Here is a 25,604-nt window from a genome sequence, read left to right on the forward strand (position 1 = left end):
AAGTGCGGCCGCCTGTGGTCTGGCGCTCCTGCTTCTCGCTTTTTAACCTACCAACCTCTTAGTTTGTTTTTGAAACCCGAAATCAGTAAACAGGTTTTGCAGGTCTTAAGGTATAAGAATTCAAAAAAAAGGTCTTTGCTTTTGCTATTTTGACAATAACTGGTATAAAATTAGCAACATTTTACATTGCCACAAATGTTGATAGCATTGAAGATACCGAATCGAAGACAGCTAATATTATTATATAAGAGATACATATCTTTGTATATCTAAATATACTCACGGACATAAGTGGTTAAGTACTGTTATTTACTCAAAAAGCCACCGAGTTATCAAATGGTCCTCATAATTGATAAGTGAAATTGCTAAAGATAGACCAAATCATCGTCATGCCTAGGAAAGTGAGAGTGTTCGAACACATATTTTTTGATTACCAAAATGTTGTTATTATTTTTGTTGTTGTTGTCACTACACCACTGTAATGCATTTGGTGCATTTGTCAATTTGCCAAAAGTCAAAGCAAGCAAACGCAAATACAAATTTCTTCAACTTTCACTTTCACTTGGAAACATTGCACACATATACATACATACAAATAAAATATATTATATAAAGAGTACATATTTAATCATAGGCGTTTGTGTGTGTGCGTCGCTGCAGCAATTTATATTGCTATATCAATATAGTTTATTTTTGGTATTACGGCTCTTAACGGCTTCTATATATAATATATGTACATATGTATTTTCCTACACAAATAAATATAAGCATGTATATGGCTTGCAATTACCGTTAGGCGCCGTTAGTGCATTATTTGTAAGCTAGTTGGCGTGGCGTGTCGAATCATTTAACTTCAATGCATTTTATTAGTGTTCGCAAGCGTTTGTGACGCCGACAGCGTCGACTGCAGCGACTGCATGAACAACGTTTGTTGCCATTGTAATGGCCACTCTTTATGCACAGCTGTTGTCAGCTTAACAACAACAAATTACAACAAACGAATTAATAAAATGAAAAAGCAGTAATGAATGAAGCCGGCGACAATCATGTAACCGAGTGCCAGCTAATAAATTACATATAGACAACTTCGCATGACTAAGCACACATGCATATATACATATTTACAACTATTTACGTACATTCGTGTGAATATGAAAGACATAATTTTTAATTTGCTTATTTTTATTTTAAACTTTAATTTCTTTATGTGTACTTACATTGGCACCCGGCAACATACATGTACATTAGGGTGCGCCTAAAATTTAGGTAAACAAAAATAAATAGCTTCGGCGGAATCGAGTTTATTGTAGCAACAAATACAAAATATTCCTGAAAGAACTTGATTTTGATTGATTAGTTTGTACGACACCTACATATGTATATGCTATAGTTTCCCGATCCAAAAAATTTTTTCGGAAATTGTTCCGTTGCCTTAGACAGATTAGTTATGCCAAACTTTCGTGAAGAAGCCTTGTCAAATGAAAATGTTTTCCGCACAAAGGCTTAAGTTGGATCTTTCAGTTTATACTTGTATGGTAGCTATATGCTATAATTCAAAAGGGGGGTTTCTCTTCCGAGGCTGTTTATTGCTTTTCATTGAGGCATTTTTTACGTGGAGGGTCCTAAGCCCAGCGCACAACCCCGTGGAGGTGATGTTTCGGCTTCCCACTTTAGTTCGCCTTCAAATGGATGTTCTTTGGCTACCAGAGGATACTTGCTCTAAGACCGTTAGTCGTGAGCTGCTTGAGCCATATGTAAAAGAATCGTTTCTGGCCACTTCCAAGTGCATGATAAACTGAGACCTTTTCTCACTTGCGTGAACTTCTAGACATGACTCCATCCTCCGTTGTTGTTAACTCGGCTATAACTGCGTAAGCGGCGTCTACGCCAGTAAAGAAGAATATGTGCTATATTTGTTCGACCTGAACAATTTCTTCGGGAATTATTATTATTAGATTAGATAATTATCTATGCCGAATTTCGTGAAGACACCTTGTAAAATTAAAAAGATTTCCATACAATGACTTGAGTTGGAGCGGTCAGTTTGTACTGCAGCATATTGGCGGTCTCGACAAATGAGCAGAAAAGGACTTGTGTGAAATATCTTATCGATATCTCAAAAACTAGGAGATTAATTGGTGTATATACAGAAGAATATGAGTAAATCGACTCAGTTTCTCACGGTGATCATTTATATTATATATACATACATACTACTGTGCCCAAAAAATAAGGTGACATTTGAATTTAAACTGCGCGCGTCGAAGGATTAGGAGAATATTTTTTTAGGTTTTGTTTAGGTTGGTAGTACTGTCAGTCACATTTATGTAAAATGTCATGTCATAATATTCATTAGTGTTTCAGATACGTGTCGTTTTGTGAGCTGCAAAAAGTGAGTTTTTCGTTTTTTGCGATGTCGAAATTTTTTGAGCAAAGAATTTGCATTAAATTTTGTTTACGGAATCAATTTTCTGCTGCGGATACGTTGAGGATGGTGCAGAAAGCCTTTAGTGATGAGGCTATGTCTAAAAAAAATGTTTACAAGTGGTATAATGAGTTCCAAGCCGGCCGTGAACGTGTCGAAGACGAAAAGCGCCCAATGCGACCATCAATCTCAACCGACGAAGCTCACGTTCAACAAATCAAAGATTTGGTGTTGAAAAACCGTCGATTAAACATTTAGAGACCTTGCTGATGAAGTTGGCATATCGAAAGGCTCAGCCAATACCATTTTGAAGGATGTTTTGGGCCTCAAGCGCGTCAAATCTCGACTGGTACCGAAAACATTGAATTTTTTGGAAAAAGGCGTCGCGTTGAAGTGTGTGAAACGATGCTTTCCGACTACCAGGGTGCCATGAAACGCATTACAATTGGTGATGAGACTTGGATCTATACTTACGACCCCGAAACAACCGATCAATCGAGCGAATATCGTGCCAAAAGAGAGCCGAGACCAAAAAAATCGCGCCAAAGTCGCTCAAAAATCAAGGTCATCTTGACTGTTTTCTTCGATTATCGTGGTGTTGTCCATTATGAATTCCTTCCAACCGGTCAAACAGTCAACAAGGAATATTATTTGAACGTTATGCGTCGTTTGCGTAACGTTATCCGCCTAAAAAGGCCGGAATTGTGGAAAGACAATTCTTGGTTTTTACACCACGATAATGCACCATCCCATACTGCCCTCGTAATTCGTGATCATTTCGCCAAAAACTCAACCCATATCGTTCCGCAACCACCGTATTCACCTGATCTGGCGCCGTGCGACTTCTGGCTGTTCACCAAGCTCAAAAGACCGCTGCGGGGACACCGTTTTTATACGATAGAGGAGATTCAAGCCGCAGCGAAGACGGAACTGAAGGCCATCCCGGAAAGTGACTACAACCAGTGTTTCGAAGATTGGAAAATCCGTTGGTATAAGTGTATTGCATTGGGCGGGGATTACTTTGAAGGGGATGAAATTGATTTGGAAGAATAAATAAAGAATTTTCAAAATAAATACAATTTTATTTTTTGGGCACAGTAAATCTTCCTTTGGGTGTTAAAAACTTGGTGGCAAACTTAGTATACTCTTTTCCGGGTATAAAAATTCCTTAGAGGTCCTAACCTTGAACCCCGACCTCTTTAATACTACGTAGTCAGTGCGCTGATGTTTCGATAAAAACAATTTTTAATTAAAAAATGATAATATTTTTATCAAGATTCGATTTCACTATTCATTAAAGCTTCCACCGCAGTGGTACATCGATTGTAAAAATTCCTTAAATTTTTGGATACCAATTTTGGAAAAAATAGCTTTTTGGTTGGTCACGTTTTCGGCATTCAGTTTTCTTTTAATCGAGCATTCTTTTGAAAACTAAGGTCCGGAAAAGGTAACAGAAGGTTGGATCTGGAGAATACGGTAGATCTTTAAGAAGTTTACAGTCCAATCCATTCAATGTCGTTTTCATTGAATTACGCCACAGTGCTTTCCCATTGTCAAATATTCATGAGCATTATAATCAAATAGTTCCTTCGATATATTTAGAGTTTCAAATATATCAATATATTTCAAATAACAGTCGTAGAAACATGTGTGAGTTTGTTTAATGTGCTCCTCCACTGCGTTCAACGTCTTCAGTGCACCTTTGGTTAGCATGGACCCATTATGCTGTGGGACGGAAATTATTAGTTTTCAGTATCGTATGGGTTAATAGGGGTATGCTTTTGTCAGTGGCGTAGCTACAACTTCGGGCGCCCAGGGCCAAGGATGTTCTGCCGCCCCCCTTTATCTACCTACCTACAAGTTTCATGAGGTGGTTCGAACAAAAGTGAATTTTTACAAAATACCTTCGATATTGAGTATATAAAATTTAGGAACTAGAAGCCACGCTAATTCTGGAGTTCCACAATTCTCACAATACGTTTATTTTACAAGACATCTTATTAAAAGCCATAGAAAAAACCCATTTTCTCCCTATATCTTGTACACTTTTGACAATTTGCAGTAATTTTTGCCCGAATCGGAGTTTTTAAATACCATTTCGCCGCCCCCAAGACGTTGCGCCCGGGGCGACGGCCCCCTTCGGCCCCCACTAGCTACGCCACTGGCTTTTGCCGTTATTTGCTGCAGAGTTTGGCAATATCGCCCAGTTGCCTAGCCTTTCGGTTATTATTAATATCTACTCATAACTCAAAATCCATCTTAATTTTTTTTACAAACGATATTTAGGCAAAGACAACTTCTCTTTGTGGTCGAGGATATTATAGAGAAACTTCTTTAGCTGATTTTTTTCAGAACCACCCTAATGTGTATATTTATTCACATATATTAATATCTCTACTTATCAAAAAGTATGCGTGATTTAAGTTGTGGCCAAGAGAAAATAGGTAAATAGGTATGATGAACGTGAGAGCGCATATGATGATGACGCTGCAGCTCTAACGCACATGTTTTAATCAATTATGACCCGCGGCTTAGTGCTGCTGTGCTTAATTAAAAGGAAAATATTACATGTCATCTATGTATGTTTATATGTTGAATTTCGTGACTTCACAAAAAACCGTGTATAAGTATACCAATTAAGTGAAGAAAATAAATAAGTGAGAAAATTTTAAAGAGCCTGGGCTTATATGACAATTATGGTTGTCGGTCCATAATTCGAACCTCTTTTTACGAATTGCTTCGCGCAAACGACACATAACACTCAAATAGTATTCCTTGTTGACAGTTTGGCCGGTAGGAAGGAATTCGGAGTGCATCACATGGATATTCGATGAAAACTTGATTTGTGACTTTTGCTTCGGTTCTCATTTGCCACGATACAGGTATTCGGCCGATTGATTGTTTGTTTTCGGGTCGTAAGCATAAATTCAAGACTCAACGCTGGTAATAATACGTTTCATGATACCCTGGTGATCGGAAAGCATTGTTTCACAGTCGTTAACGCGACGATTTTTTCGAAAAAATTTAGTGATTTTGGAACAAATCGTGCTTTAACTTTTCTTAGGCCCAAACGAACTTTGAAAATGGTTTTCACTGATCCTTTCGATATTCCAATAATGCCACTAAGATCCTTGAGTGTTAATCGTCGATTGTCAAACACCAATTCCTTTATTTTATTGACGTGTTGATCGTCAGTAGAAGTTGATGTTGCTCGCGACAAGTAAATATCACCAAAGGCCGTTCTGAACCAACCAACCAAAAAAAAAAATATGTTGACGAAATTTAAATTAAAAAGTCGTACTTTTTTTTACTTACAGTGGTATATTTGAAAAGAAAGGAAGGGATAGTAAAAATACAAGTTTTTCATAATGCCCCTCTCATAGAAACCCTCGTATCTATTGACAAGAAAGCGCTTTTCAGACAAAATTTTCACTGGCAAAATCATTCGTCATCATACGGTGCCAAGACCAATAGTTCGGGTGAATGCATACGAATTTTCCAAACAATCCTCGGAGCTTTTGGCGCGTCATTTTCAATTTGTGTGGCCTGGCGTTGTCCTGATAGAATACAATTCCTCTCCTATTGGTCAAAGCAGATTGCTTCTGGCTGATTGCTTCCCTCCGGCAGTCAATCATAGGTTGTCCATCACTTTTCACTGCTTCCGTTTCAGAAATGGATCGATTTTGTTTGCGATTTAGCAACCATTCACAGTGTTTATTTGATGACTGGACTTGACGATATCCATTATTTTCCAAAGTGGACCACGCGTTTTGAGATTAGAGCGGAATTGACGAAACCGAAAATGCGCATTATTTTCTGTTACACTATGAGAAATAAAGGGTGGTACATTTCGAGGTTTCCTACTTTTTTAAAGAAAAACCACAGAAACTTTAAATTTAATGGGGCATGTTTATTATCACTAAAAGGATAATTCTTTGGCATTTATTTTTTGAGGATTCTCTCTTCAAGATCACATAGGCTTTAGATATTACATATTCCCACAGGAAAAAGTCTAACGGTGTGATAGCACACGATCTTGGTGACCAATTGACCGGCCCAAAACGTGAAATTATATGCTCACCGAAGTTTTCTCTCAATAAATCCATTGATTGATGCGTCTGGTTGAAACCAAAAGTCGCCGAGATCACGAGCTTCAATTTCAGGCATCAAATAGTCAGTTATCATGGCGGGATAATGGTCGCCATTGACGGTTGCGTTCTCACCGGCATCATTTTTGAAGAAATATCGACCGATGATTCCAGAGCCCATAGAGTGGAGTGATGTCGCTTAGGAAGGTCGAGCGGCTTCAGTTCTTGCAAAAGCTCAACAAAAATAACATGACAGCTTGACAAGACTCACGCGTGATCATAATTTCGATTTTTTAAGCCACTCTGAAGTAAGTTTTTCCACAAAGAACGACAGTCTTTTTGAAGGTGGACTCCGTGGTCAAGGGAATCCGGCATTTTTCAGAAAGAATTGCCGATATTAAAGTACATTAAGTTCTGTATTATTATTTTTATTTATTTATTAAGCAAGACACCTCTTCAAAAAAAAAAAAAAAAATACTACCAAAACAAACACGTTTTCTTCTGGCTTGTAAACCCTTTATATATTTAAACCATTTTATATTAGGTCTACAACTTTGCTTCCACCGTTTTTTTTTGTAAATTTAAGGCTTTATTGTATAAAAACAGTTACAAAAAAGTTTATTCAAAATATTAGCCGTCGCTAGCTACTACTTTTGACCATCTTTCTGGTCAAGTCGATCCAAGTAGCAATCCAATTTTTGACTTCTTCATAAGAACTGAAGTGCTCGTTAGCTAGACCGTGTGCCATCGATCGGAACAAGTGGTAGTCAGATGGCGCAATGTCTGGAGAATACGGCGGGTGGGGTAAGATCTCCCATTTCATCGTCTCCAAATATTTTTTGACCACCTTTGCGACGTGAGGCCGAGCATTGTCATGCTGAAGAATGACTTTATCGTGTCTTTCCTCGTACTGTGGCCGTTTTTCTTTTAGTGTTTGGCTCAAACGCATCAATTTTGAAGCATCTGTTCATATGCAAAGAAGCGTCGTTCGACATCTCTTGGTTTCATGTAGTAAGGAACCCAGTTTCCTTGTTTCTGAATCATCCCCATGGCTTTGAGGCGTTTTGATACGGCTTGCTGTGTCACTTGCAACGATTCGGCCAATTCCTCTTGGGTTCTAAACGCATCTTGGTCGAGTAATGGTTCCATCTTCTCCCTTCCACCACCATGCCGGTCTTCGACTTCATAATCACCATTCTTAAAACGTTGGAACCATTCGCGACATGTTCCTTCACTTAGGACAGCCTCACCGTACGTATCCGAAAGCATTCAATAAGCCTCAGCCGCACTTTTCTTGGAATTAAAAAAGAAAAGCAAAATTTCTCGCAAATGTCGAGAATTCGGCTCAGAAAGTCACATTTTCAGTTGACAATAAGTTTGGGATGCAAACAGATCTCTACAAATATTTTGTTGGGTTAATGTTGACACAAATGTCTAAGTATAGCGATTTAATCGATTTAATCGACCAGTGCTTGACCCTAGAGACATCTATTGGAAAACGGCGGAAGCAAAGTTGTAGACCTAATATTTTAATTAGATTGCATTATAATAGTTCTTGTGTTAGCCTTTAAATAGTTTTCATTTCTAAGTAATAATTTATTCTTTCTTTTCAGGTAATTAACTTATGACACAACGAAAGTCTTCGCAGAGACCAACGGTAAATTTATTTCTGAGAATCTAACAAAAGATGAATGAAAAGCTGTAATAAATCTTGAGATTTTATAACTCATTTAGAAATGCGAATTAACGCGACCCACTCATCTGGTAACAGTACATCATGTACCGAGCGTTGGGACGCAAGTGAAAAAAGAGAAAAGTCAGAGCAAAGTCAAAAACATAAATAAGCCAAATGTCAAGTGTTAACGCACGACTTGGGGGAAATATCAAGTCAAATGCTAAACCGCTAATGTATTGCAGTTAAAATGAACTTCTTCTAATTGTTTATTGTTGTTTTTTTAACTTCATTTGGTGTGAGTAAGTTTTGACACCAACTTCTTCTCTGCTTCTTCTTTCTCATACCTTAGAGAATTTCGTTACGAACGTTGGCGCTTAAAATGAAAGAATAACTTTTGCGTGCAACTAAATTTAATGCTTGAATGTTTATTTTAGTTGTTTTTTGTTGTTGTTTAACTTTAACGATTTTCATTTTACTTCCTTTTTAATGCTCGGCGAAATATTTTCTTTGTTTACACCGAAATGGGTACAATAACACCAAAACCAAAGGTTAAAGTTGTTGGGTCATTAACTTCGCTGGCGGTGTTTGGGTGTTAAGTTTTCACAAAAATAACAAAAACAAGCAAAAACGAAAATATATGAAGAAAATTACGCACATGGGAGTAAACGGTGACAATGACACGCACATACGCACACCTTACTTACGTACATACATACATACATATGTATATATGCATTTGGATGCGTGCGTTTGCCAAGCTTTCAGTGTTTCAGGGGAATTTTGCTATGAACTGTAAGCGTTTTTAAGTTTTTTCTTCAAGTGTGTGTTACGAAGTTTAATAGCGACACACCCATTATCGCTACAGTGGGGTTGATAGCCTTTTTCACGCACACAAACACGCACATCACGTTCGGATTTTATATTAGCTGGCTTTCATAATATTTTGTGTTTTCCTAGTGAAGTTGTGTGGTAATTATAGTTATGTGCAAAAAAAGTGTTTATATATGTATGCACATATATAAACTAATTGCTGAAAAATATCACGTGACATTAGTTGCATCGTTTGAACTGTACTTTATTCTGAGGTTACAACGAGTATTCACCTTAACCTCGATCGATTCCGTCCCGGTAATTTTGATATCAAAGCTGCACCACGCTCTGGTAGGCCAATTGTCGAAAATATCGATAAAACGATGGATATCGTCCTTGTCTCATGTAAGCATTGTTTCGTTTGCCTAGCTGACTAAAACTGGATACAAAAACAATCTGTTGTTGTTTTAGTGGTTATCTAGTCCCCGTTCAAATAAGTTGTCATCGAGGTCTTCCAATGGTAGGACCAGGAAGCGTGCTGTTTCAACGCGATGGGACCATAAGGGAAGGGTGTCAGATGTGTAGGGTTAGCTGGACAGGTGATTCGAGTCATGCGGGGACTCATTGTATGCTGGACATATATTTGGTAGGTCGCGGTCGGTTCTGAATAAGTAGAAGTTTAACCTACTATACTTGTCGTCCGCAATGAGTGGTGGTTTGACTTCAAGTACGTCATTAACTGAGAGGGAGTCGGTGAAGGTGTTTAAATTTGTTTGCGTCCGAAGTCTGGTCGGCGTATTGTCTTCTGTCGGTGACGTAGTTCAAGAAGGACTTCTTGATGCCCCTAGGAGGATGCGAATAAATCGAAGTGTCATCTCTGCATCGCTACTGAATTGTAACGAAAGCGATCCTCTTTTGAAGCAGATGGTTACTGGTGATAAGAAGTGGGCACCGGTGGTCAAACTAGAATTGACTATAAGGGAACATTTTGGCAGTACCAGAAGCGGCCTTGGTTAATAGGAGAGAAATTGTGTTCCATCAGGACAACGTCACGCAACACACATCAGTAGGATGTGCTCAGGCATCCACTTAATAGTCAGGTCACGTCAAGATAAAAATTTTGATCAAAATAAAGGGGAGAGATCTGACTGTCGATTCTGATCTCCCTTCACTTCCCATGGTCATGGTCTCCGTTTGTGCTGGTGTTGCCGAGGCCTGCGGTTAAGGTTTGAACAGAATCAGGGCACTTGCGACTTTATCTCATCAGCCATTTTTTGTGGATGCCACTCCATCATACGCATTTGGCGGAATACAGCAATCGCTAGGCCAAGGCTCTAACAAAATCCTAAAACGAACTAATCATACTCATTCTCCAATTCAAAAGCTATGGCAAGCCTTGGGATTAAAAACCGTAGGTCATCACCGTTACCCAGGCTGATACATCAACATGAAGAGGACACTATTAATTACGAACAACTCAGCTAATACATATCTTCCTTCTTCCGGTTCCATTTATTCTTGTACATCAAAGTCTTGAAGAAGTATGCAGTTATCTTTTAATGAGGATGCTATCTAAAATAAGATGACAAAGAGTTCAAACTTTAGTAACGGCTTTCTTGTGAATCATTTTGCAGGATTTTCACTTGCTTTAGTCAAAAGAACTTCGGTTAAGAAAGTCGCATTTGGAAAGAATTAGGTTAGGTTAGAGATGATCTATGCGCCAAATGGGACGCAAGATCTCACTTGGACAGCTGTGAACTCTGGTCTTTCGTGATTCCCAAAAATTCCTAGAAATTTATTACCAAACCTTTATACGATGAACTTTGAGTCTACCATAAATTTTTTAAGGCGGCTAATAAATTCCATCTGTTATACCCTCAATCTATACAAGTAATATAATGGGTTGTCAAAAAAGTCTTGCGGTATTTTTATTGAATTTTTTTTTTATTGAAATTGAAATGTATTTTTGATGACTCATGCCCAGCTCTTGACCGATGCTACGGCTGTTACTATGCCGGTCTCTTTCGACCAATTCAGCGATTTTATCGCAATTTTCGACGACAGGCCTTCCGGAGCGTGGCGCATCTTCGACCACCTCTACACCAGAACGAAAACGTTGAAACCATCGTTGTGCGGTGGAAATGGAAACTGTATCGGGCCCATAAACTGCACAAATTTCATTGGCGGCTTGAGATGCATTTTTGCCTTTATCGTAGTACTGTAAACTATGCCGTATTTTCTCTTTATTTTGTTCCATGTTTGCGACGCTATAACTCACGAACGACTTAGAAGAAACGACAATCAATCAAACACGTGTTAGCGCGTGAAATGAGCTTTCCAAAAAGGTATAGCATGACCCGATGCGACGAATAAAACTAGAACTACCCGCTTTCAGCGCCAACTAGCGAAAATACCGCAATACTTTTTTGACAACCCATTATTCTGGTGTAAACGTAATTAATTTTTGCACCCTACTGTAGTTACATACAGTTTAAGAAAAATATTGGTCAAGTAGCTGCAAGTAAAATGCATTCGCCGATGTCTCAAGTCATGGCTGCAGCGCCATATTATGTTACTGTGGCATTATGCTCGTAAGTGGTGAATACGTTGTGCTATGTGGCAATAATACTCGTGACATATACTCGTGCTCTTTGATATATAGTATGTATGTATGTATGTATGTAAGTTGGCGGTGTTGACTGGTGCCCTGGTAAATACTCGTGTGTACAGACGTTTCAACTTGACAGCTTGGCGTGGCAGCAGCGTAAGACGAGCTTTGCTTTCTAACAACGCACCAAGTTTTTCGAGGGGGAATTGTTGTGATGTGATCGTTGTTTTACCTTCGCTTTTAAGTTCAAGAAAACAAAAACAAACCACTTCATCGAAATAAAAAAATCAAATTCATGGCAACAACGTTTTTTTTTTTACATTTCTTCCATTCCTTTTGTTGGGTTTTGTGTTTGGTCATAACACGTGCGTTGTTCACATGGTTGCATTTTGCATGTGACAGTGGGATGTGCTTATTGGTCGAAGTGTGTGACTATGCAAATTTGTGGCTTTATTTCACCCTTAAAATTTCGGACTTAGGAAATTAGAGACAAAATAGAAGTGGGGTTTTGAGATCAAACTAGTTCAGTATTCGGTTAGGTTAAGTTAGTCTGGTAGGCTAATAAGTCACGCATAGATTAGTTTTAGTCTTTTGCGATACCTGATTGGGCGTCGTCACGCAGTCCATGAGGAGTAGTCATCCTTTAGGATGCCAGCGCTTGCTGCAAATTTTTACACTTTCTGTGACCTGCCTAACGAGACCTCTTTCAATGTCTCATACCATGGAGCCCCGAAATGCTCGAAGCGCTGCTTTGCTAATGCGGCACAAGTGGACAAGAGAAGCTCTATTGTTTTCTTGTTGCTATGCTTTTGGCATTTCTAGCAGTCTCCTCGATCCGTCAGCACCATTCTACAGGCGTGCGCCGCAACCAGTCTGAGACCAATGAGCATTCTAACCAAGGCCCTTCGATCGTGTGCCTGATGGACTTGGTATGAACTTCGTGTATTTTTGGTTTTGCGGTTTTCGATCTCGGTAGATCGTTCCATCGCGTTTTGACCGTCACGTTTTCGGATGGTAACCGTACATCACTTTTGATCATCTTGTCCTTACTCTCGGTGCCTTTGTGACCTGGCACCAGTGGCGGTTCCACGGAGGGTTATTTTTTAAAGTATAACCTATCGAAATGTGAAGAAAACGATTTGTCACCATAAGAACTGTTCATGAAGGCTTTAGGAGGCAATATTTTTTGAAGAACGGCAACTTTATCAGACTGTTCCCTAAGTTGTGTTTAAATATTGCCTTATACTATATTCAATGAGACTTGTTAATGTTCATGTTATACTTGTATGGCACTCATTTATCATCCATTGAACATTTAATAATTTTTTTGACTGTTACCAATGTTACCTTACATTGGACTAAGACCCCACAAGCTCATTATTTTAACACCTAAAGAGCTGATTAGGTAAGGTATCCCTTTTCGGCGTGTTATACATAATATTCCAGACTTTTCTTAAGTGATTACTCAAGAGAATGGTATGGTCGCTTAACTTTGGAGAATGGTGAATCGAACAACTGGCATAATCGTATAGAAATATAATATTTAATGAAAAATATAACTTCTTATTCCATTTCTCTGTATAACTTTATAGCTGGCTTCCTGTCTAAATTTTTCCTAAAAACAGAGTATTGCTCAAATAATGTTCAAAATTACGCTCATTTTACATGATACTAGACACAGTGCTGTCCAAGAAACCCACCTGGTTTCTGTTACGTATTCACATACCTACATATGTATGTAATATCTCTGCGTACTCTATGATTTAAGGGTGCAGTTCCTGCTGTATACATGTGACATTTTGAAGGGGTTGTTTCCTTTTGTCACAATGTTTTTCTAGTATCTTCCATTGCTTAATCGCATTTGTATTTTAGGTTTTAGTTACAGTTAGTGGTAATGTAGCATTTTACATGAATATTGTAGTTAACGGGTTCTTTGTACGTTTTAAATACTAAATTCTTTATACTTAAATCCCTGAGCGTGGGTTTTCTCACATTTATTTCCAAACTGAGTAACATTTTTGAACTAGATAACCTTGAAACCGAATATATAACTACGACCGAGTTCAAATTGATGACATTAATAGTGTAATGGTCACATATTTTACCTGTCTAACAGAACACTTTCTCCTCGATAAACATAAAGATCTCTTAAGTAATGTACGGAGGTAGGAAGCAAAGACCTTTTAAATTTTTTGTGACTGTTTCAAATACATGATCAAAGTTGAAAGGTTAGGTTAAGTTAAACTTAGGCCTAATTCTTTGTTTGAGATCATACTTGGGTAGAATTAGATCCATTATGAAGCTAGAAAATCCCCGAAGTTAGTTCTCTTCTATCGTCAAAGCGCTTTGAACCCATGCTTAGATGTTTTATTTTCTGCTAGTTCATATGGAATTGTGAGATCTGAAGATGCGAGATATAAGGTATATCAGACTTGATCTTGCAAACTCAGGAATGTCAGAAGGAACTGCTGGAAATAATTTCTTTACTTCTTTCAAGCAATTTCGAGAACTGGCGTCGTAGTTTTAAAAATTAGGCGGAAGGCGCTTAGAAAATTACTTATTATAAGATGGGAGTCTTAAAGCCTTAATTGTTTTTGGGGTAGTTAGGGTTTCGGACAATTGTAGATGGCGCTCCTAAATTTTAGCTTAACAAATACAGACTTCACGTGCCATTCGAAAAAAAAATTCGACTGAATTTTAGCTGCTTCCATTTATTATCGATTGGTCGAAGTATGGTTAGACATAACTACTTAGTTTTGATCTTAGTTCTAACTTCTACTGTCATCTTAGAGTTGCCGCTGTTTTATTTAATATTTGATCTGAAAACCTACTTATAAGCAAACTGCTAAACTCACTGGAGGCGCAAGATCGTATCAAAATAGTTCAAAAAGTTGTAGTGAAGCTTCCACCGAAATTCTAAAGCTCAATTTCTAACTCAAAAAATTCTAAGGCTTCGTTTACGATGTCCACGAGACATCACGAGAGTCAAGTATTCAAAACATAATAAAAATATCGTTATATGCTTGTCGCCCATTGCGGTATGAGGAAGTAGTTTCTCTTTGAAATGCAATCCTCGACTATTTGCGCCACTTCTCATGCTGTCTTTTAGAAATTTCCTTCTTATTTGCCAATTGATCCAGTTTGCTTTATGCGAATACAATGCGTCCATGTCTTTTTTCCTTTTCTCTTTTTTCTGTTTTCTCATTCTTTTTCTGTCTATTCTAAGCATCCATTGTCCAAGACTATATCACTGTGTCATATTCATATATTTCATTGTGTTGAGATATTCCGTCATCATCATGACTATTCTTCGCCCAGCACATCCAGTCATCAGTCGCATTGTCGAGACGAGAGCCATCAACACTTTCATATCAATTATTCTGCATGCAACAACTCACTGACACTGTTTCATAATAACAATAACAAAGTAACCATGCAAATGTAATGAATATATACATAATAAATATATACATATATACACATGTGAGTAAGAATTCTGTATTCAGGGAAGAGTACAAGCTATTGCTATTGTTTGGCTTGCAACCCTTTTTGTGTCTCGTACGCTCCTCATATTTCTATTCTACAACTGTTTTTCTGCATTTTATTTGCGATTATGATTACTGGTTGTCATTTCTGAACATTCCACGTGCGGCTCATAATGGTATTCAAATAAGTAGTAGGATAGTTCGGTTAAAAACTTATATCGCGTTGGTCGGTGACGCCAAAGAAAATTATAGTGTATAGAAGTGAGGATAGGTTCGTTGGTAATATCGATTATGAAGTCTTCAGTTAGTTCTATAAAGTTGTAAATAACTTTAATAGGGTTTTGAGACAGATTTATCATATTTCTCAGCCCTGATAGTTTTTTTCTCTGTTTGCTCACCTATAGCGAGATGGTGCGATTTTTTATGAAAAGTATGGTATGGTATGGTGTCCAAAATTAACTAGGTATGTAGTAGATCTAGTGTTCCGAAGCAGTGCCTTCTTCAGATTTGTGACTATCCACTCGCCTAGTTCGGCGGCGATCTTAAGCTCCTTATTGCTGTCATCGAGTTACTTAATTATAAGATTGATTTAGATGCCTGGCTTCAGCAGAATTGCCGGAAACAGCAAAGCTTGCGAGGTAAGGTATTTCAGTCTCATTGACTGCAGAATGGAAACGGATAGGAGCTGGTTTCTTGCGATTTATGGTTGGATGGTTGGGCTTTAGGTGAGCTCGGCAAGCGCTAAGCAGATTAGTGTTACGTTCAAGGTGCTTTGTGGAAAGTTAATATTCAACTATAAGATCTTTTATATCTAGCTCCACTAAGGACTATCATAACATATACTACATATAGCAGTCTCAGTATCTCATGCAGCGCCAGCTTGGGAGTTTAGACATCTAATTTTATCTAACTATTTCGAAAAACAAGTTTAAGGACAAAGTATCTGGTTGTGAGTCTTTATTGAGGCATAAAAGAAAAATAACATCTTGTTTCATATGCATTGTAATGTAAGCTTCAGCTTCAAGTCTACCCTATTGCAGTAAAGAATAAGTTGAAGTTCATACGGATACAGGAACACTGCAGTGTTTGAGATGATTCAATGATCAATATCTGACATTGTGGGAACCAGTGAACCACTTAGTATATTCGTCGTATATCATAATACTTACTGCGGTCTACACAAAATTTTCACCAATATCTACACAACAGCGCACGGTTTCCCTCCTTTCTTTTGACTTCTGGTATTTGAGTCTGGTGCCGTCAGGTTAGGTGACCTTGGGGGCCAGCGAAAAGTGGAATTTTTTGATATTAATTTGTTTGGGTCTGGCAGTCAATGAGGGCAAGACGAAATATCTCCTGTCATCAAACAAACAGTCGTCGCACTCGCGACTTGGCTCTCACGTCACTGTTGACAGTCATAACTTTGAAGTTGTAGATAATTTTGTCTATCTTGGAACCAGCGTAAACACCACCAACAATGTCAGCCTGGAAATCCAACGTAGGATTGCTCTTGCCAACAGGTGCTACTTCGGACTGAATAGGCAATTGAAAAGCAAAGTCCTCTCTCGACAAACAAAAACCAAACTCTATAAGTCACTCATAATTCCCGTCCTCCTATATGGTGCAGAGGCTTAGACGATTTCAACAACTGATGAGTCGACGTTGCGTGTTTTCGAGAGAAAAGTTCTGCGAAAGATTTATGGTCCTTTGCGCGTTAGCCACGGCGAATACCGCATTCGATGGAACGATGAGCTGTACGAGATATACGACGACATCGACATAGTTCAGCGAATTAAAAGACAGCGGCTGCGCTGGCTAGGTCATGTTGTCCGGATGGATGAAAACACTCCAGCTCTGAAAGTATTCGACGCAGTACCCGCCGGGGGAAGCAGAGGAAGAGGAAGACCTCCACTCCGTTGGAAGGACCAAGTGGAGACGGACCTGGCTTCGCTTGGAATATCCAATTGGCGCCACGTAGCGAAAAGAAGAAACGACTGGCGCGCTGTTGTTAACTCGGCTATAATCGCGTAAGCTTACGGATTATACGCCAATTAAGAAGAAGAAGTTTTCAAATTTTCGTTGGACCTTTGTAATAACCGGTCTGACTACGTGTGCAGTTGCTCCATTTTTTTTTGGAACGAAACGCTGTTGATTTATATATCCCGTCTTCGGCGCAGTTCTGGGTAAAAAAAATCATTCAACATCTTTAAATAATGCTGCACATTGACAGTTACTGGTAAAACGTTTTCTTCAAAAAAGTATGATCCGACAATATACCTTGATGAAATTGCAACAGGTTTAAGTCATCATGATTAATCCGTTGTAATGACCGTCTGCTAACTCCAAGTTGTAACGATGAGTCGCGAGTCGAAGCTCTTAGATTTGCCTGAATTGACGATGCAACAGCCGCGACTGTTTCTTGAACACGAACATACGAATCTCGATGGTATGGTCTTCTTGCGATACTTCCAGATTCGGAAAACATGTTTACTAACCTTATAATGGTTCATCCACTCAGGGGAGTGCCGCCAAAATCTCGTCCAAATTCCCTTTAGACGGAAATGATGGACGCCAAATCATGATACCGCCGCACTATCCATACCCTCTTTTCGGTATTCCTGCCAAATAAAAAAGTAAGTCGATTACTCACACGGGAAAAAAATATATCACGGTTTGTTTTTGTAGCACGATTCGTGCGCTACCCTCTACACTCTTTTGAAAAAAAATTAGTTTGTTGGGAAGATGTACATATCTTCTACTTGATCTCAAATCTAGATTTATAACTATCGTACGAAACTTAAAGTGGAATTTGATAGTAGCTGGGAACAATTTCAGATCCTGCATAGAGACAGTATATATACATGTATGTAAATCGAGTTTCAACCGATAGTCGATGGGTTTAATGATGAGGGAGTAAAAAAACCGATCTGAAGTGAACTATGCTGTAGTAGCTCTTTTCATTTGACGGTCTCGGCGTCTCTCACTTCTTTTTTTCGATAACTATATGCAGTCAGCAACTTTTTAACCGAGTTACAGTACTTAGAATGGTTCTGTAAATGATTAAGTAGAAAGTTTGGAGAGAAAGCCTGTATATGATAGGTCCAGCAGTGCCGGTAAGTGCAGTAGCTATTCAGCGCAAAGAGAGCCTGACAAGTTGGTTGCTACCTTTCTTAACGATATTGAGGTGCTCACCTGATTTTGTACGCGCATTAAGAAACCCACTCGCCTTTCAATAACACTTTGTTTCAAATTTTCCATTCGAATTCTATTAAAATAATGCCTCTAGCTTTCATATGAAATAAAGTCAATAAGAATAAACAACTCGACATCCGCTTTGCACACCTCATGCGCTTGAAATATTTCATTAAATTCCTTAGAAATTCGTATCACTATTTTACACTGAGATCATTAATTGCATTTTCTAGTGAAATTAAGAAAAAAGAGAGGAAAAACGACAAAACAAATTGCAATGCAGTTTCACTTTATCATTTCGCCTATCTTCGCGCGAATGTCTCACATTCTAAGTTGGCGCATTGTGGAGCAGGAATATACAGACAATTCCACCGAGCGGACGTTCACACTGCGCCATGGCACTGAGAAAATAAGTAAATAAATACTACTTCGCTATATGTTTACTATTTTATAAGATAGCAAGGCTGAGCGGCCGAACAACCGACAAACCGATCGACCGACTGACAGTCGAACCAAGCGACACACATTAAGTCAACAATCAGCATTTCACTTCGCAATTTATTTGTGGCCATTCTTTTTATATATATAAAATATATATGCTATATATATATATATATATATTTATACATCCACTATATATTTTGTATGCGTGCTTGCGACCCATTACAGTTTAGCAACACAAAACGCTAGCGTTTAGTCGCACAATCGTTTGCCTTGCTGCAGTCGCGTTTGGCAACACTCGAGCGCGAATGTTGCAAGTTGCCCACTAATGTGTTGCACTTTTCACTGTCGCGCAATTTATTTATGAAATACAATTTGCTATGTGTGCGTGTGTGTTGGTAAGTGAAATGTTAGCATTTTTCTGTGGAGTGCACTTCAGTGCGCTTGTAGCTCCAATTTACTAATTCGCAGCTGGAAGGATTTTGTGAAAAGTGCTGGAATTGCTTGCTGATTGCTTGATTTATTTTATTCAATTTTCTTTTCGATTGTTGCTTTAAACAGTCTAGAGGCTAATGGTGTCGTCGCATTTTGGACTTTCTTTTTTTGCGCCTCTGTGCGGTCAAATTGACTTCAGTCTGTCAGCTAGTTTCAGCTTTCTATACAATTTAGCATAGGAACTTTCTTGATCGCAATTTTTTGTTATTTTTTTGGTGATTTCAGATTCAAAAATGCACCTTAGTGTGTTCAAAGCAGTTACATGTTATTCTAAACACAATCGCGATAGTGTTTGTAGCCATGGCATTTGCACTATCACCCAACTTGGTTAATTTGCGAATTCAAATTGTTTACCCAGATTCAGTCCGCAGAGGTAATATATCTATAAACCTGTTGAGCTCCAAACTTAGCTGATATTTTCTAGGTGAGTTAATAATTGTCGACAGATTATCTTTACTCTACAATGCCGTAGTAAATAGAGACCTCATCCAAAGAAAATTAAAGTCAGTAAATCCTTTACAAAATCTTTCTCTTGCCTTCTTTTCCCAGGACTAACTGATAGGGCGTTGTTATTATTACATTGTCTGTTGCCTTCGAGTAACTTGCTACTGACTCTTTAGGACGAAAATATAGCCGGTAGGAAGAATATTACTCCATCCGGCTTCGAAATTGGTGTTATAGTCGCTTAAGGACTCATTGCTAATTGTTTTTTTTTAGTGCAGGTGCTCAATGACGCGGCAAAAATAAAATATACTAGAACGGTTTGTGGGATGACCTATAAGTTAAGAAAAGGATTGAGACGGAAGCTCTGCCGAGCGACAATTTGGCTAACTTCGAAAACGTAATACTGCAAATTATCGATACGGTATGACTGCAGTTTTTATACATCATCGGTATTGTGCCAAAAGCAGTTTTAATTCGACGAAGAGGTGATGTATGCCGATCTTCTTTTCATGCGTCTCTCTTCCCTCTTCAATTCTCGGTATCCATCCCATACCGCACGTGTTGTGGTCGATTGGAACGTTGCGAGATAGGCAGTCTGGTTTCTCTCCACTGCGACACGCTACTCTTCTCGTACCAGCAGTCCTTTTGCCTTTTTCGGAAACCAATGATTTCGTTTACGGCTGTACTTAAGGGTTTTGAAATGCCGTTCCAAAGTTCCCAGCAGTTTAAGCCGGGTAGAAAATCGTTCGGCTGCCTGTTGTGATAGCAGCTTCTTCCCCTTCTTTGCGTCTAAAATACTGGAGACATGTCTTTCGTCTATCACAACATGATCGATCTGGTTGGTGGCTTTTCGATCTGGAGACAGCCAGATAGCTTGATAAATTTTCCTGTGCTGGAATCTAGTTCCACAGATAAGCATTTTTCAGGCCCCTGGAAGTCAATCAGCCTCAATCCATTTATGAATGTTTCATCATACCGACCGTTATGCCAAATATACCTTCTTTGCCCACTCGACGTTAAAGTCGTCAAGCACGATTTTGACTTCTTGGCGGGAGCAGCTCTCACAGGTGCCCTCCAAGCGCTCATAGAAGGCATCTTTGGTCACATCGTTCTTCTCTTCCGTTAGGGCGTCTGCTCAAATAAGCGATATGTTGAAGAACTTTGCTTTGATGCGAATTGTGGCTAAACATTTCCACTGGGGCGAATGCCAGGACTCGGCGACGGAGTCACCCTCCCAACACGAATCTCACACCGTTATTGCGCTCCTTTATATGGCTACCGTAGTAAATGGGGAGGGATGTTTCGCCTTCTTACTTTAGCTCGCCTTCTAAAGGATATTTTTGTTGCCTACTCAATGATACTTGGTCTAAGACCGGCAGTCGTGAGCTGCTTGAACCATAAGTTAAAAAAAAACGTTTCTGGACACTCCCAAGTGATTGGCGCTTAAAGAATTTTCCTCACTTGTGTTAACTTATACACATGGTTCATTACAGTTCTTTGTTTGTTAAAAATGCTGGACCGCTCCTGTTACGAGGGAGTGGCTTTTCCGAAAAGATATTTCAACGATCATCGTCCGGTCCGGCAAAACTACAGCTCTAAAACTATTGCACTTTTTAAACTCGATAATTCTACTTAACGTTATTATATTTTCTAAAAAAAATTCTAACCTCTTACTGATATCCATGTCTCGAGTCAAGAAAACCGTTTCAAACCGTTTAATAAAGGTTGGATAAAAAAAGAAACTCGATGTATGGGTGGCACACGAATTAACGCATTTGAACTTCATGACCAAATTTCTATCTCTGATTCGCAACCAAATCGATCCATTCCTGAAGCGGAGCTACTGGTGATGAAAAGTATGTCACTTGCGACAAACACTTATGGTCGAATCGCGGTAAGCCGATAAAAGTGATGGCCTATCCGGTATTAGCGGTCCTAAATGTTTTTGCTATGTGTTTTTTTGAATTCGGAGGGAATCATCTACCCTGAGCTGTTCTCTGCCAAACTCTTAATCCGGACTTGTATTATTAACAATAGAACCGTCTGAAGGAAGCAGCCGGCTTTGGCCAATGAGAGGGAATTGTGTTCCATCATGATAACGGTAAGCCACACATATCGGTAGTTATTTGCCAAAGTTTCAAGGAGCTTGATTGGGAGGTTCTTAGGTTCTACTTATGGTCCGAACTTAGCATCAAGACTTGTCCCCGTCTAAAATGAATGAGTTCAGTGCTGAAATATTCGCCTTAAGTCAAGCTTGTGAAAGTCAACTGATAAAGTTATGGTTCTCTCTACCATTAGAGATCACGTAGAACTTGTCGAGCTGTTCAACAACTGTTTCTAAAACAGCTATAAGCTCTAAAACATAAGAAAGAACTAACTTCTATTTAAACGATTTCTCAAAAAATTGTTTTTAATCAAAAACAAGTATTACAAACTATCTGATTTTCCTTCTGGGTAAAAAGCGAGCACACAAAAAAGTAGCTCAACCCGAATTTTCCCAGATTTGACCCAATTTGGGCACTGTTTTCAAGAAAATCACGTAGAAAAAGTGGAAGCACAACGCTGTGCGAAAGCAGTTTATCAGCATTCGTTTACGAATAACCTCAAAATATTTAAACTTCAACTTCAACTTGAATCATTTGGCCGCTAAAAAGAGTTCTTGCGTATCACGTTTGTTATTGTTTTTTTTTTTTTTCTTGTTTTGGTGAGAGGGAGCACAGCAGCTAGCGAAGCCTGAGGGTTGGCAGACCAATTGGCGTTTCTTTCAAGTTTGGTTTGAAAATCAGCGCGCCCGCTGGCTTGACTTCGGGGCCACGTTGTTCGTGTGTTTCAAAGCAGGCCAAACAGCCAGTCAGCCAGCCAGCGGGTAGGCCAAGTTCGCTGCGAAGCATTCAGGCGTGTCGTGCAGTCAAACCATCAAATGAACTTACTATACAACTGCGGTTAGCCGGTCAAGATTGGTGCGTTCCACCGCTTTGTCCCAGTTTCTACATGTAAAGTTTTTTGGTTGGTGGTAGTCTAGCAATCAAGCGGTTGAGTGGAAGTGTGACGCGCATGCGCATGCGTTTGCTGCAGCACGCAGCACGTTTTCTGTTTTTGTTTTTGATTGTTTTACTTTCGTTCTTGAGAGAAATGTTACGTTGGTTTTTGAGTTTGCCAGTCATTAGTGAAGCTGTCTCGGTAAGGCGATTAGCGATGACATTTTTAGCTGTTAAATCACGAATTATGTCGGTAGTGGAGCTAATAACTTTTCAGCTAGATGACAAGCTTACGATTTTGCCGCTAGAGGTAGAATAGAAATGTTTGAAAACTACTCCGTTTTGCAATTTTAGTATATTATTTCATAATTTTTTGAAGCTCTGGAGATTACATCAGCTAGGTTAGTAGATAGGTAATATGGATGTCTGACGAGGCCCATTGTAAAACCACTGAGACTAGCAAGGTTGCATTTGTTTCGTTCTTAAATCGAGTAAGCTCGTCGCCAATTACATTTTCACACACTCTGACGTTCCCTGGTATATGGTACCTACATTGTATTCCCTATATGTATGTTTGTATGTTTTGCCATTGCAAATAAACTCCAGCTTTTAATAGCTTGAAATTATGTTAAAAAATTTAGTTGGCACACGTCACCATGCAACATGCTGAGCTGCCATAAGTCATACTATCACGAGTATGTATGTGTGCGCGCGCTTTTTACAATCTCACTGACTCATTTACGGTAGCTCTTGACGAAAATAAACGAAATACACCTCATTTGCAGTCAAAGCCTCAGTTAGTGGCTATAAAATTCATTGCAAATTGCCATCATTAGAACTACTCGATAGCATATACATTTATGTACATTTTATATATGTATATGTATATGTGTGTGTAGATTTTTATTACCTTTTTTACGTTCGCAAAACTTTGAGTAACTATTCGGTAATGGGAGACATTTTTGTGCATTATCTCACATTGAAGGTTTGTATGCATAACCGAGTTAAGGACGCTCAGTGAAGCTATCTGAAATCAAGGAAAACAAATACGATCTCTTTTATATCCTTGTACATTATTTTGTAGACAGCAGATGCTGGAGAAAGAGGTGTCTCACAGTCTTCTAAGGACCTTAATAATCTAAAATCAATTGCGGCGCAGCAACCTTCTGATGTAGGTATCAAACAGATGATGCTTATTTCGCTACTCTCGGTTTCAGAATGGTAAAATCTTAGACTTTTTTACCCTCTCTGATAGCGTTCATGACATTCATTTTCGGAAATACAAGGTCTGGATTATTAAACAGGGGAGGCAACTCACCTTGTCTCGTGTTTATATTTTGCCTCACCTGTTTAATAATCCAGATCTTGTACCTTCTAACGAGGTTCTTATCCATCTTGTCTTTCCAACGGAGTAGAGGTCTTTCTCTTCCTTTGCTTCCCTCGGGGGTACTGCATCAAATACTCTCAGAGCTGGAGTGTTTTCATTCATTCGGACGACATGATCTATCCAGTGTAGTCGCTGTTTCTTAATTCGATGAAATATGTCAATGTCGTCGCATATTTCGTACATCTCATCGTTCCATCGACTGCCGTACATGCCATTGCCAATGCGTAAAGGACCATAAATCTTTCGCTGAATCTTCCTCTCGAAAACTCGTTACGCCGACTCATCAGATGTTACCATCGTCCAAGTCTCTGCACCATATAGCACGGCGGGGATAATGAGTGACTTGTAGAATTTGATCTTTGTTCGTCAAGAGAGGACTTTACTTCTCAATTGCCTACTTAGACCGAAGTAGCACCTGTTGGCAAGAGATAATCTGCGTTGGATTTCGACGCTGACGTTGTTGTTGGTGTTGATGCTGGTTCCAAGATAGATGAAATTATCTACGACTTCAAAGTTATAACTGTCAACAGTGACGTAGGGCCCAAGTCGCGAGTGCGACGACTCTTTGTTTGATGACAGGAGATATGTATTTCCTCTTGCTCTCGTTCTCGTTCAGCACCACACACTTTTGATTCGCTTCATCCATTTTGTCTGGAGAAAGCAGAACTACCTGCGCGGCTGTTGAGACCAATGATCTTCCTTTCACGGGTCATTTCCAAGATTTAGCGCATGGTGAAAATCTTTTCGATCTTTCACACAGTATGCTCGATAAGACCTTAAACGCGATTGTATGGTCTTCCTTTTTGTAGATTGTGCAGAGCACACATGCTTTCATCCGACGATATCTTGCAAAGAAGCAGATGTATGCATCTTGTCATTTTTTTCGATTCGGAGACGGAAGTAGCTTGATGAATTTTCTTGTGCTGGAATCTACTATTACAGACAACTATATTTTGCCCCTACGAAGTCGATCAGCCTCAACCCATTTGGAGAGGTTTTACTATGGAGGCTGAATTTTCCGACTGTTGAACCAAAGAATAGGTTTTAGAAGCTCATAATACAGCAGCCGTTCTGATCCCACCAAAAACAGAGCAATACCTTGGTGTCAGGGATATTCAGCTTTGCTGTTGATTTGACTGGTTTCACATATGATTTTTTGCATTTGAGGTTATCGTAATGGATCTCTTTTTCAACGCCAATTACAGTTCAATGCATAAACTACTTTCAGTAAAGACAATATTGAAACTCAAAATTCCACTGGCGGCAAATTCCCTAATCCATCCAAACTCAACATCAACTGTACTCACTTTTTTTTTCTTTTTTTAAATGACATGCTTTTTTACACCACCCATTCGGCTTTTATATTTGCTAAACTTCATGATCCGTTATTTATCTTACTTTAGAGATGTTACTGCCAGTCAATGCTCACATATACTATTCCAACAATTGTTATTTGAGCATGCCGTAAAGAAAATGCGGCGGAAACTATGGCACATTGGTTTCTGATTACCTTCTAGTACATTGTTATTTCGTCATTGCCGACCACTTTGGGCTACTATTGTTGCTGCTACTGTTA

The 25,604-nt window shown here is 39.0% G+C and overlaps 1 protein-coding gene across 3 annotated transcripts in view; it reads left to right on the top strand.

The window, feature by feature from the left end:
• Positions 1-25,604, top strand: part of LOC126753362 (GTPase-activating protein CdGAPr) — a 236,670-nt gene that overhangs the window by 34,692 nt on the left and 176,374 nt on the right. Inside the window, exon 1 of one of the 3 annotated variants that reach the window (XM_050464748.1) lies at positions 8,127-8,170. The exons of the other annotated variants lie outside the window; for them this stretch is intronic. The gene's annotated coding sequence lies outside the window, so the exon portion shown is untranslated. Of the gene's footprint in view, positions 1-8,126; positions 8,171-25,604 lie in introns of those variants that run through there. 3 annotated transcript variants of the gene reach the window in all.

Source organism: Bactrocera neohumeralis, chromosome 3, assembly GCF_024586455.1.
Source record: "Bactrocera neohumeralis isolate Rockhampton chromosome 3, APGP_CSIRO_Bneo_wtdbg2-racon-allhic-juicebox.fasta_v2, whole genome shotgun sequence".
In the NCBI taxonomy this organism is placed as follows: domain Eukaryota; kingdom Metazoa; phylum Arthropoda; class Insecta; order Diptera; family Tephritidae; genus Bactrocera; species Bactrocera neohumeralis.